The sequence below is a fragment of the Crocuta crocuta genome, unplaced genomic scaffold (assembly GCF_008692635.1).
Source record: "Crocuta crocuta isolate KB4526 unplaced genomic scaffold, BGI_CrCroc_1.0 scaffold6, whole genome shotgun sequence".
Lineage (NCBI taxonomy): Eukaryota > Metazoa > Chordata > Mammalia > Carnivora > Hyaenidae > Crocuta > Crocuta crocuta.
The window spans coordinates 10,708,861-10,723,598 of record NW_027531917.1 but is presented as its reverse complement, the minus strand read 5'-3'; positions in this window follow the sequence as shown (position 1 = coordinate 10,723,598).

The following is a 14,738-nucleotide window of genomic DNA, read 5'->3' as shown; positions in this document are numbered from 1 at the left end:
ATTCCAAATCTCAGTGTCATCTTGGATTCATTGTCACTGAAAGCAATGAGAACTAATAAAGCAGTCTTTAAGTTAAAATTCTAGGAATCTACAAAATTTTCACGCCAAGAGATAAAGTGTTCGTATTTTAGAAGAAGGCTTTCCTCAAGGAATGGTTCATCTTATTAAGATTTTGATGATCTGGGGGCACCTGAGTGGCTCAGTTGGTTGAGCATGTGACTATGGCGAAGGTCATTATCTCATGGTTTGGTTCGTGAGTTTGAGCCCCACACTGGGGCGCCTATCAGCCTGTCAGTGCAGAGCCAACTTCAGATCCCCTGTCTCCCTCTCACTGCGCTTGCCACAACTTCCCTCTCCTAAAAAAAAAATAAATAAATAAAATAATAAAATAAAATAAAATAAAAATAAAATAAAATAACAGATATTTTTGTTCTATTAATAAGTAGAGAGAGAGAGAGATGCAATTTATTTTTTTCTCTTTTGGAGTACCTTCATTCTTCCTAATCAAGAATTAAGTCAAGCAAAATCTGTTTCTCTTTGAAACTTTTGTTTTTAAGGTTTATGCTTCTTTCCAATCCTTGTTTTTCACTGACTTTGAAACATGTACAAATTATAGTTAGGCCAGAGATAGATAAATATAATTTTAATTGAACTGAATTATTTACAGTTGAAATTTTGTGGGAGTACATATATATGAATTTTCTTTGCCACTTAAATTCTTAAAAATTAAAAATTTGAATATCCACTTGTTTATTCGTTCAAGTATTTATTAAAAACCTATTATACACCAAATAATATCTGTTTAATATCATAGGTAACCCCTTCCGTCTTTTAAATTTGCTGCCATTTTAAATTTCCTTGAAAAACTGAAAATCTGGGATGCCTGGGTAGCTCAGTTGGTTAAGGGTCCGACTTCAGCTCAGGTCATGATCTCACTGGTTTGTGGGTTCGAGCCCCGCATCGGGCTCTGTGCTGACAGCCAGCTCAGAGCCTGGAGCCTGTTTCAGACTCTGTGTCTCTCTCTCTCTGACCCTCTCCTGCTCACGCTGTCTCTCTCTCTCTCTCAGAAATAAATAAAACATTAAAAAATATTTTTTTAAAAGAAAAACTGAAAATCTGAATCTTTTTTCCTTGTTTTGGCTCTAACAGTATGCATATACTATACTTCAAAAAGTGGTGGGGTGCCTGGGTGGCTTGGTCGGTTGAGCGTCCAACTTTCGCTTAGGTCATGATCTCGCGGTTCGTGGGTTCAAGCCCCGCGTCGGGCTCTGTGCTGACTGCCAGCTCGGAGCCTGGAGCCTGTTTCAGTCTGTGACTCCCTCTCTCTCTCTCTCCTAGAAGTAAATAAAACATTAAAAAAAAAAAAAAGTGGAAACTAGAAACTTAAGTCTTCAAATCCCAGCCCCTGTCCTCCGTTTTTAGCCCTATGTAAGACTTAATAAGCTCTAATGCTTTTCCTTTCTCCCTGTAGCTAGTTCTGTTTTGGTGCTTTGCCCGTCCATGAATATCTACTGCAGAATATCTAATACTGCCTTATTAAAATTAGACTCATACCCCAGTGAAGTTTTGATGAATGCCTATTTTAAAAATATCCATACATCATTCTGGGATTAAGTGCTCTTAATAACCCCCAAATGACTGTAAAATAATAATCTACTCTTCCTAGAATTTGAGATATTCCACAAAGTAGCACATTTTTCCTAATATACCTTTATTTCAGTCCCTTTATTTTCTGTCGCTTTCTTCTGTGCATTTTCTTCGTAGGAACAAACTTAGCTCTTTTCTTCTTCTAAGACCTTTCTCGGGTGTCTACTCTTCCAAGAAAGTCTTCTTTGACCACCACACCTAAGGCCTGTCTTCTCTGATCCGTTTCCTTATACTGATCATGTTGTATTGACGGGATGTGTATTTGACTCCAGACAATAGTAGACTAAGAATTCATCCATGTGGGGAAAATTTCTTATCTATTTGTATATGCCTAGACACACAATACTTTATTATATGCTTGATTATATTTACAATTTGCTGGCTTTATAATCGATAGTATTTATTTGCATGTAGATAAATATATTAGCCACTAGATGTCGCTCTTAATCACCATGATACTTTGGATAAGTCCACAAAGCCTTACGTACAATTTTGAAATCCAAAATCTCAGAAAACCAAGAATTACCCTACGTGTATTCCAGGAGGGCAAAACCTGACTTGGCCCGAACTTATTTTGTGACAATATTGGACTTGATTTGATAATAGACTATTTACAGTGTGCCTTTTCCCCTTAGGGTAAATATCAATGATTCATTACAAGGTGCTACCCAAACCCCTTGGGGGTGGGTAATGTAACATTTGTAATATTTGAAATATGCTTCAAGTTACATTTCTCAAAGGCTATAATTTTTGGAAAACATCTGGCCCAATTATTTTTTAAGACTCTTATTTTTTCCTCTGCTTTGGGAAATAATTGGCAAATATAATTGTATATATTTAATGGGGCGCCTGGGTGGCTCAGTCGGTTAAGCGTCCGACTTCAGCTCAGGTCATGATCTTGCAGTCTTGAGTTCAAGTCCCGCCTTGAACCTGCTTCAGATTCTGTGTCTCCCTCTCTCTCTGCCCCTCCCCTGCTCATGCTCTGTCTCACTCTGTCTCTCAAAAATAAGTCAATGTAAAAATAAATAAATAAATAAATAAATAAATAAAATGAATAAATATTAAGATTTTTTTATTTGATGATCATGATGATTTGATATACATGTACATTATGGAATGACCACCAAGATCAAGATAATTAGCACATTCATCATCTCACATAGTTATCTCTGTGTGTGTAGTGAGAACACTCAAGATTTCCTCTCAGTAAGTTTCAAGTATACAATACCGTATCATTAACTATCATCATCATGCTGTGCTGCACACTAGATCCTCAGAACTTATTCATCTTATAATTGAAAGTTTGTACCCTCTGACCTACATCTCCTTATTTCCCCCTCCTCCCATCCCCTAGGAAACACCATTCAATTCTCTGTTCCTATGAAATCAGCTTTCTCTTTTAGATTCCACATATAAGTAGAACCATACAGTATTTGTCTTTCCCTGTGTTGACCCAATAGTTATGGATAGATGATTCTTGTCCTGCAACAGCACTCCCTTCATTATCCTTTATGAAATATGATAAAGATAGTAATAATAAAACATTCATTAAATCATGCTCTGCACATTCATTATGGCTCCAAAACCATCCATCTTCGCACAAAGCAGCTGCATGTAATTCTGGTGCCAAGAACTTTACTCTTATAACACTCACAATATATGGCAATGTAAAATTTAAACTTGGGGAACATATATACCTTGTGCTAAACTTTAACTGGCTACAAAGTGTGGTCTATGTACAAAGATACTTAAGTTTTCCTGTCTAAATCTTGATGTTGTACTTGGGTACTACTATGACTGATACTTCTATTTAAAGTCTTCTGTTGTTCATCTCTCTCATGACACATATTTAAATCATATGTAAATGAGCTGGTCCCACATATTATGTATTTTTATAATTGTAGAAATATCTTTGGTAGCTCTTATCAGTATCCTGGTTTAAAATATTTCAGCCGAATAGGACATAAAGATATAATTTTTTAAGTTAATTCTGTCACTGCTTCTTTCCTCTTTTCTCACACATTATATGAACTTCATTTGAAAGAGTATCTCACAAATCTATGGGAACTGACATTAACCTTTAAAATTTCCTCCCAGGTAGGAGGCTTACCAGATACTAATTTGTTTCTTTGCACCTGGAATTGCTTTTTCATGTGTTTTTGTTACTCTCTAACCTACTGTCTTATTTCTTGCCTTATTATAAAAACCCCAATAAGGAACCACAGGAAAGTCCACATGGCATGATAAGATTATTTGAGTATGTTAATGGTTTTTTTTTTTTTTACAAATAGTTTATTATCAAGTTGGTTTCCATATAACACCCAGTGCTCATCCCCACAAGTGCCCTCTTCCCCTGTGACCCAGCAATAGCACTGCTAGGAATTTACCCAAGGGATACAGGAGTGCTGATGCATAGGGGCACATGTACCTCAATGTTCATAACAGCACTTTCAACAATAGCCAAAACATGGAAAGAGCTTAAGTGTCTATCACCTGACGAATGGATCAAGAAGATGTGGTTTATCTATACAATGGAACACCACATGGCAATGAGAAAGAATGACATCTGGCCATTTGTAGCAACATGGTTGTACCTTGAAGGTGTTATGCTGAGCAAAATAAGCCAGGCAGAGAAGGACAGATACCATATGTTTTCACTTATAAGTGGATCAGGAGAAACTTAACAGAGGACCATGGGGGAGGATAAAGGGAAAAAATAGTTGGGGAGAGGGAGGGAGGCAAACCATGAGAGATTTTTGAATACTGAGAACAAACTGAGGACTGATGGGGGTGGGGGAGAAGGGAAGGGGGGTGATGGGCATGGAGGAGGGCACTTGTTGGGATGAGCACTGGGTGTTATATGGAAACCAACTTGACAATAAACTATGAAAGAAAAAAAGGAAATTAAAAAAATTTTTAAAAGAAAAAAAGATTATTTGAGTATGAATCAGAAGACCTAGGTGTTAGACTCAGAACACTTGCAAATTAATTTAACAATGCAGATGCCTTCTTTAACTTCTCTGGTTCTCAGAAAATAAGGCTAAAATTATGGGTGTTTATTTTCTGCCAAATCCAACACATTCTCATAATGGTTAAAAGAGATATTCTGCTTGGTTCCTGCCTAACTGTAATGTTTAGCTTGCTTCCTAAAATAATTAGTGATGGGTTTTCCTAAGGAAGGCCTATGTCAAATGGCTGGATCCAAACACCTTCACAACAATCCTAAATGTTCGCCTGCACTCTGTAACCTGAGCCTGTCCAATTTAGAATACTCTGCTTGTCATCCCAGATCCCTACCAAGTCATTTGTTTTGGCTTCCTTCCTAAGAATCGTAGCATGGTTTTGTTCCTTAGCCACGAAGAAACACAAAAATGTGTTTTGCAGGTAGAAGACACAGGATGATTAAAAGGAAGGGTATCATGGTAATTAAAAGAACAGATTCTGGACCCAGATGAGCCAGTTTTAAATTCTGTTTCTAGACTTTACCGGCTTTGAGAAAATTATTTAACCTCTCTGTGCTTTTCCTGGTCTACAAAATAGGCATAATAAGAATGTGCTTCTCGTAAGTGATTTACTATACCTCCATAATAAGGGCTATGAATATGTTAATTATGGTTTTATCATAATTTAAGGTATACTGTAATATTTATAAACAGGAGCTCTAAAACTGAATGGTCTGTCCTGAAATCCTGGCTATATCATTTAGTAGCTACATATCTTTCAGTACATGGCTGATTGTTTCTCTGCTATAATTTCTTCATCCATAAAAAGGGAGTAAATAAAAGCATACTCATTTGTATGAGTAATAAATGTTTATCATGAATTTATTATGATGCCTAGCACATTATATACATTTCACTTTTATGGCTAATGGCTTGAAATTAGAAGGGTCTCAAATAGGTCTCTTAAAATTCTGGGTAGGGCTATGCAGTTTATATTGATCTTATTTCATGAAATAAGTAAGACAGGGTAAGACTGGGAAAATTTAAATTTAAACTGTTACAGGTGAAATATAAGCTGTCCATGAGATATAGAAGTAGAGATTTCAATTAGGAATTGGATAAGAGTCTCAGAAAAGTGGACTTAACTAAGTTAAAATTTTCAGAGACATCACTATAGAGATGATACTTAAAATCTTAAAGAGATTAAATCAGCCAGTGAGAAAATGAGGTCAGATACATTTAGGGAACTTGTTGTAAGCCTTTAGGATATCCTGAACTCTGAGGTGAAATCGGGGAGCTAGAGCTTGCAAATGAAACAGAGATAATGAAAAGAGCAAAGCAAACAAATAAGAGACCTAGAAAAGCATGGAATCTTAAAGGCTGTGAGGGATCAAAGCTTTCAGGAAAGAGTCTGGCTATTTGTTAAAAGTTACTGTGTAGGCAACTAAAATGAGGACAAAAAAGTGTTCACTTTTCTTCATTTAAAAGTTCATGCAACTTGACAACAGGTCTCAGGTAGAGTGATAAGGATGGACACCAGTTTTGAAATAGACTGGAAAGTGAAGAACTAGACAAAATTGGTTTAGACAACTTTTTGGTTAAATTTGCTAAGAAAGAAAGAGAAATTGAGGCAGTTGCTGGATAGGAATTTGGAACCACAGAAAGGTTTTTTGAGAAATGATTCTACTAGAATCTGATTATATTTATGAACTGTATGCATAATTAAATAGTTTAAATTCAAAAAGTTATATAATTGAGGAGTGCCTGGGTGGCTCAGTCACTTAAGCCTCTAACTTTGGCTCAGGTCATGATCTCATGCTTCATGGGCTTGAGCTCCGTATTGGGCTCTGTGCTGACAGCTGGAGCCTGGAGCCTGCTTCAGATTCTGTGTCTTCTTCTTTGTCTGCCCCTCCCCTGCTCATACTCTCTCAAAAATAAATAAACATTAACAAATTTTAAAAAGGAACAAATAATTGAAAGAGCAGAGAAAACAGGATACAAAGGGCGTGTGGAAGCATTTGCCATTGATGGGGGCAATTTTAATAGGAAGGGAGAAGATGATGAGTTCAGATTCAACTATTTCGTAGATTTGGTGAGGGGAATAAAATGAGATTCAAATCTATCAGTTTGTACTTTTTAGGTATTTTATCAGTCAGAGTCTAGTAAGGAAAAGAGCAAGTGGGGAAGTTGAGAGGAGGTGGTTAAAATGAAAGCCCCCCGGCGGGAAATGAGAGTTCCCAGTGGTGTTGGCTTCTCACTAGCTGAGTGTGATTGTTTATCATTAGCTGAGCTCTTGCTGGGCCGGGAGAGAAGCTTCCTTCCTGTTGGGGAATGTATGATATACTTCTTCATGTTGGATGTTGTGAACAGCAACAAGTCACAGTGTGACTTCAGGGCTTCCCATTTTCATTTTAAGTACTCATATTTATACCCCTAAACTGGAAGGTCACAGGGAAGAAGAGGTATTACTGATTCCAGGCTGAAGTCATCCTGGAAGCTAGAAATAGATGAAGTCTGCCCAGTGGGGGCAGGAGGAGAAGTAGTTGCTGCCAGAGACACCCAGAATCATGGACACAGGGGAGAACAGCTCCAGCTTCTTCCTTCCTGCCCCTCCACCCTTCCCCCAGTGCCTCCCACCGGCAAAACCATCAGGCAACCAGGTGAAAAGGGAGCCTGGGCAAATCAGGGTCAGAAACCATGGCTTTGCCACCAGAATGGAATTAGGGAGAAAATGCAACTTAGAGCAAACAGGGCCCAGGCACCCACAAGTGTAAAATGATCTCATTGGTAGAAACTGAGGAGAAGACCAAGTGAGTAGAGGGGAGAAGTTTAAGGAACAAAGTGAAGATATACTATGTTGATTGCAAAATACATTGAATGAGATTCATAATGAAATAAAATGAGGTTAAGTTTTAAGTTAAATCATGTGAAATTAGCTATTTCTAGGTTCAAAATATCTACTATTGGAAGGATCATTGAGTTAAAACTAAGAGCAGTTTTCTCAAGTTAATGTAAAGAAATTAGCTATATAATCAGTCCATAAGCTTAAATGTCCATCAACTGATGAATGGATCAAGAAGATACGGTTTGTATATACAATGGAATACTACATGGCAATGAGAAAAAATGAAATCTGTCTATTTGTAGCAACATGGATAGAACTTGAGGGTCTTATGCTAAGTGAAATAAGTCAGAGAAGAGCGGATACCATATGTTTTCACTCGTATGTAGAACAGGAGAAACTTAATAGAGGACCATGGGGGTGGGGAAGGGAGGAGAATAGTTAAGGAGAGGGAGGGAGGCAAACCATAAGAGACTCTCAAATACTGAGAATAAACTGAGGGTTGATGGGGTAGGGGAGAGGGGAAAATGGGTGATGGGCATGGAGGAGGGCACTTGTTGGGATGAGCACTGGGTGTTATATGGAAACCAACTTGACAATAAATTATTTAAAAAATCTGAAAAAAATAACTTGTATAATTTACTATTAGTTCCAGTTTTGTTATTAATGTCTGGCAGAGAGTCATATAGCTATGCTTTATCTAAGTCAGTAGACCTCAGAGAATGGCATTATAATGCTAAATTTACCAAAATTTAATGTGTGGTCTTCATCCTTGCAGGTGGGAGATAGGACTTTTACCAATATGGCTAGAAATAATTTTGGTTATAATAGAGACAAACCAGTGATAATTATATTTACCTGATGCCAATGTAGAATACCCACTGATACCTTTATTAATTTATAATGGGGACTAAAGCTTTTTAGTCACTGCACTGCTTGCATCCGTTTTCTATAGCACAACATTTCTCCTTTTTCTTCTATAGCATCCCTGACAATCTGCCTTATACATCAGAAGTTTGTTTAATCATAATAAGCATAGAATTAAATCAAAGGTAAATGGATTGAACTGTGGGCTACTTATCAATGCCAGGATGAAACCCAATATTCTTGTTTCTCCACACGGAAGTCCTTCTTGTGACATAGGTTATTGGGTCCTCAGTGCCACTGCGGCCAGTACTTAATCTACACCATCACATTTTATCCTACTGACTCTACTCTTTCTTTCTGGTTCCTTATCTTTTAACACATCACTGACTAATCTAGGGTTAGAGATGGATGTCATAGTTTGAGTCTTCTGTTATTAAGAGTTAATAAGGTTTGAGTCTTCTGTTATTACGAGTTAAAACTTTGTTGTTCATTCCTCAAAAGTCAACTATGTTCCTCTTATTTCTAGGTTGTTGAGTAGGAAATGGGAAGAAAGGCAGGCATGTCTCCATATTCTACTAAATCTTATTATTTGCTGTAATCATTAAAGAGACATTAAGAACGACGAGCCTGTGTGTGTGAGTGTGAGTGTGAGTCTGAGTGTGTGTGTGTGTGTCTGTGTGTGTGTGTGTGTGAGAAAGAGATTTAGGACCATTAATAGTTGAATCTGTTATAAAATGAGTTTTGGATCATCAAAAGATTTGATCAAGTACTCTAATTTATTTAATAATATCTGTGCTTTGCAATGAACACAGGCCTTTTCATAGAACATTCTGATTCATTCCCAGATTTAAGAATTATGATTCAGTGAAATATTTGACAATACTGCACAGTGGAGGAGAATATGATTAAAATTGTGAAAATACGTATGGCTGTTAGAAGTAAAACTACACATAATTTGTCCTGGTAGAAATGCCAAATAAATTGATGTTCTTCTATTCCATAATGGGAAAGAACTATTTTTAGTTTTGTCATCTCTCCAGATCATCACCTTACAATCCATTTAGTTGCTCAGCAAATCTAAGTAGCAATAAGACACAATGTAGCTTTCCAGTGAATGAACATCAAAAGATCTCCTTGATGAAGCTTTTTCTTTCTATGCTATTGAGCACAGCAATTTCATGGAAAGGGCCCATTGAAGTTGCAATTGAAAAGAAGATCCAATCATAACTTTTGAAACCAGAAGAATGCTAGATAGGAGATTTTGAGCATAGCTTATAGCTTTTCTACTGTGGAAAGCCTTATCATTTAGACCAAGAAAATATGGCTAGATATAAAGATATTGATTTTTATGATGGTTTCTACTAATACAATTAAAACTAAAATAAGCAGATGGAGTTGCACAACAGCTTTTTACTGAATTATTCAAAGTAAAAATGAATGAAAAATTATTTGACTATGTCAATTCCATAAACTTCTATGAAAATTATTGTTTTCAAACCCACTTGGCATCCTTTTCCCCAGGAAATGTCTGAGAAATAATAATATGTTGGTCCAAACATTTAAGATTTTTCATAATTTTAGAAAAAATTACAAAGAACAGACATAGCTCTATTCTGTTACCATATATTACACAGGACATGTACAATGACTAAAATCAGGGCAATAATCATCTTAGTAATGATCACCTGTGGGCTAAAATTCGATCTATACCTAGTATTTTATATTCTCTAAAGCCAGAAATTTTTTGAGAAAATGCGATATGAAGTAATAGCACTGGCCAACATAAAAAGTGTCCATTTCCTTAGGAATATGTTAGTTATTTGAAGTCCATTTCATAAATTTTAAACTCAATTTCTATAAAAAGCATTATCTACTAAAAATAAGTATTATATTTACTAACCTTGTTGCAAAAAGCACGTAAAACAGATCACACAACAGCTCCAAGTTATTTAAGACTCATACTAGTCGCATTATACTTGATTTATATTAGGTTACAGAAGGAACTTATCTAGCTTTTCAAAAGCTAAAAGAAAAATAATCAAAAACCATGTGACTGACACTCAAAGCTTGCCCTGAAAATCAGATTGTTAACTAGTAAAAGTTGCAGCTTTTACACTCCTGGAGTATATAACAGGATCTATTCTTGCATGTATCTACTGGAGAAATGTTTATAGTGATTATGTGGGAGATTGTTAGACATTAACACAAATGAATCCATACTAGTTCCTTAGCTTATAGTCTTGTTAGAATAGGACATGACAATAAAGAGCCGTAATAGAAGGCACAAAGTGATGACAGTTGTCTGCCTAATTTCTGGCACTTGCAATGCAGCCACTCTTCCTCAAAACCATTTTATGGTAAGTACATAAAAGCTAATCATACATAACACCACCAACTGGAGGCTTTTTTCTAGAATTCTTGCTTGCTATTTGCTCTGAACTTTCCTTAATTCTGGCTGCAAATAGGTTTTCAATCTGCCATTGTGCCTCTATAGTTTCATGCAGGACTTACACTTTTTCTGGCTTACTGACTTTGGCTACCCACTTATTCTTGGCTTGCTTTTCATCTTTGAATTTTTTCTGTTAAGAGACATTTCTACTGCTCACCCTGAATATTTAGGCACGACTTAGAGGAGGGAAACAAATTTCAGAAAATGGGTTATAAGAAATTAAAGCTGAGAAAATTGGAAGGAAGAGAGATCAGAAGAAGCTTCCTAGAGAGGAGAATACAGTAGATCCACATGATAACTGTTTAGTTATGTCCTATAAAGTCACCATAAGTAATGAATTTCTAAATATTAAACCACTGCTTATAGGAGAATACAGAGTTAGTTTATTTGGAACACCTATTCATGACATTTTTGTCAACCAATAAGTACATAATCTTGTTTTATGTGTTTCACTTTTTAAAGACACCTTATTTAATATATATTGTTGACTCATCAACATGGAATTCATGGTCAACAGCATATAACTCATGCCTGAAGGAAGCTTATAGAACACATATTTTCTCTATAAGTCACACCCCAGCTTTCTTGCCCTTAAGAACACCAGACGGCACTTTAGCATTATACCTGGGGGGCCATTTAAGCAGTAAAATCACCAAGAAAATGCACAAATCTGAAAAGCTTTGTTCAAAGTAGACTATGAAAAGGACTTTGTTTATAGTAGGAGAGATAAAATAAGAAGGCAGAACACCATCTTTATTCTACCTCAGCTAGGAACACTGCCTTTGGGAGATAATGGGAAAATTTTCTCCATTCCACTTATATCTACAAATGATCATGAGAATGCCATAAGTATTGACCTGACGATTGTAAATAAATTACGGTGAGTAGGGAAATTTGCAAATACGAACTCTGCAAACAATGAGAAACTACAGTGCTTGTTCATGCCCTTGAGTTTTGGGTAAGATTTTAACATGGAGGGTTGAGAAGGAAGGGTATTTGGTAAGAGACAATGGTATCACCAAAAGCATGATTATGGGCAAGTATATGGCTAGAGTTCTTGGAGTACATTCCAGGCAGAAACTAGGAATAAGAATGGCAATTCAGGATGGGGATAGAGACTATAAGTGTTGGATTCCTGGGGAATTTGAATTTAGGACCTAGACTGAGTTGCAAACCTTTTATGTGGATTCAGAATCCCTTCTTCATCCAAAGGATTTCTTAGAAATCCAGCATCACAATGTTTCCACAAGGAGCAGATCTAGTTACAAAACACGTGAGGATCCTGTATCAGTCAAACGCTACCCAGGGAAGGGATATCACTGCAAGTATTTGTGTCAGAGTAAATATGGTGCAAGGATTTGATACACAGGTGATGAAAATCTGAGAATTGAAGAGGGGATGGAGAGGCACCTGGAAACCATGATCATATCCAGGACAAAGACTTGGAGGAAAACAGGAGAAGGTGTTACTTGGCATGAAGGAGCCAGAAGAAGAAGAATGTAAAACCAGATGAATCTGTTCTGTAGGACCTGAAACTTAAAAAAAAAAAAAAAAAAAAAAAAGTAGTCTTTGTAGTAGATTGCCTTTGCCAGGAGATTTGGACAGTGCCTTCAACAGACCAAACATTGCCAGGAGAGAGCTGATTTTAGAGTAGAGCCTAGGAACTGCTTCCTGTGATGTGGCAGTGCAGTGGAATGTGGAAGCCACCATAGCAGGAAAAGCATGACAAATGGTTCTGGGGACAGATAGGCCCAACACCAGTGTAGAGTTGAGCCACACGCATCCCACCTCTCTTCAGTTTGAATACAAATGATATAGAAAACCTCCACACAAAGCACTGCAGAATCATTGGCATATCTTAGTACGTAGAGTAATATGATCTATGTCTCATGCTAAAGTATTATGATCAAGCAGGATCAAGAGGAAAAATATTTATATATGTAATGGGAAGCCCAGAGTTTAAAATTTAAGTCAAGTCCATTTAATTAAAAGTTCAACAAGTATGGGCACCTGGGTGGCTCAGCTGGTTGAATGTCCAACTTCCATTCAGGTCATTTATCTTATAGTTTGTGAGTTTAAGCCCCACATCAGGCTTCACTACTGTCAGCACAGAACCCACTTGGGATCCCTCTCTCTGCCCCTCTCCTTCATACACATCCGTGCTCTCTCTCTCTCTCTCTCTCTCTCTCGCTCTTGCTCTCTCCCTCTCTGTCTCAAAAATAAACATTAAAAAAAGTTCAACAAGTATAAGTTGCTCTCAAAATCAAAAGGACAGCTGAACACATTCATTTGAAAAAAAGTAGATTTTTAGATTCCAAATTGACTGCACTTTTACTAAAATATTAGAGGCCTGAGTTTCAAAATATCAAGTTGAGTGAAGTTGTGAATATGTCTCTAAATTGCATTTCTTAATTATATCACTTGACTATTATTTCTCATGCCCCATTTGTTGCTAAAGGTTTCTTAGCTTTTGCAATTTGTCACATATTATCAGGATAGTTCCCCTATCAACTAACTACTATCTTTAGAATTAAACCTCCAATTTTAGGCAATTGATGTACTGGCCAAATGGAAAATTAAAGCCAACAAACAATAACGCTTTATGATTTAGTATGTTCATTTATTTTCATTCTCCTGGGACAACAGATGAGAGCAGTCAGAATATTAGGAATAATCATAGCTCCAGTTTTCTCATCTACTGTCAAATCCCCTTTTCTTAGTTGGCAACCTTTAAGCATTGATATGAAAACTTGAGAGGGATTATTTCCAAAGTAGGGTCCGTAGAATGCCAAAAGCTATAGAGGTCACAGCTTGATGAGCCTCCTTGGTAGCCTTGCATGAATTTTACCTTCTCCAGGACAAGCAGACTTACCATGAAACTAACAAGCATATGGAGGATCATTTGGTGGCCATATTGCTTATGCAAAGCTAGCTTTTATTTCACATAGACATGTTGTTTCTGATCAAAATATACAAGATATGGAATTCTACCGAGAAGGAGGTCTAGGTGAGTAAAAGAGGATGAAAGGAATTTGCTCTTCTGCTTTCTTCACATTCTATACAAAAAGCAGGGCCTCAAGATTACCTCTGTCTGTGAGTCATTAGGTTTCAGAAACAAAGAAAATCCAGGTCATTCATCCATGGTTTGCTTACTCAAATTAACCTTGCATATGACATCCATTCATCCTCAGAATTATAGACAGCTATGCATCAAATACAACCAAATTTTTTCTTAGTCAACTATCGTCATGTTTTCTACATTCATCTTGTGGAATGAAGATAACCCAAGAGTTTGATAAGGTGGTTTATTATTAATAAAACAGGTACTATATGCACATACTTAATTACGGGTTCCAAGTGTGACATATAATATGGTTGTTTGCTTTTAATTGTCAAGTAAGTGCCTTTCTCTTGCAGTAGAGTTTCAATAAACATTTTGTTAATTTGACTTATTTAAATTCCATTACCAGGTAAGTTAAATTTCAGATTCAGTTTTAAATACTTTATTTAAAACAGTAAAAAAATACCTTGTGACTCAGAGAATTAAAAGAAAGTAGTCACTTGATGCATGCCACCACTCCTGTCAAAGGTTAGAATGAAGTGGTACATATGGCAGCTGTCTGGGATAGAGTGTTACTGACAGCCAATCTAAACAATTAATACCTCTCATACTTATTTAAAAATTGGTAAATATTAATATTACCTTCATTTGCTTCTATTTAGACACTGTCGTATCAGAGGACTGGTTAGGAATGGATGTCTGGGCATGTGGCACTAATCCATTGCCAGGACACATAAAGTATATGGCCAAATTGGAGCTGACATTAGGATGTGGATAGATTTGCAGAGTGATTATTAGCCTATCACAGGGACTCTACATTCTGGGAAGAGTTATTTTAAAATATCCCTGTATTTCTGAATGTATTGATTAATTTATCTCCAAATTTAAATGTTTGCTTTTAAAATGTCTATGGGGGGAAATAATGGCCCC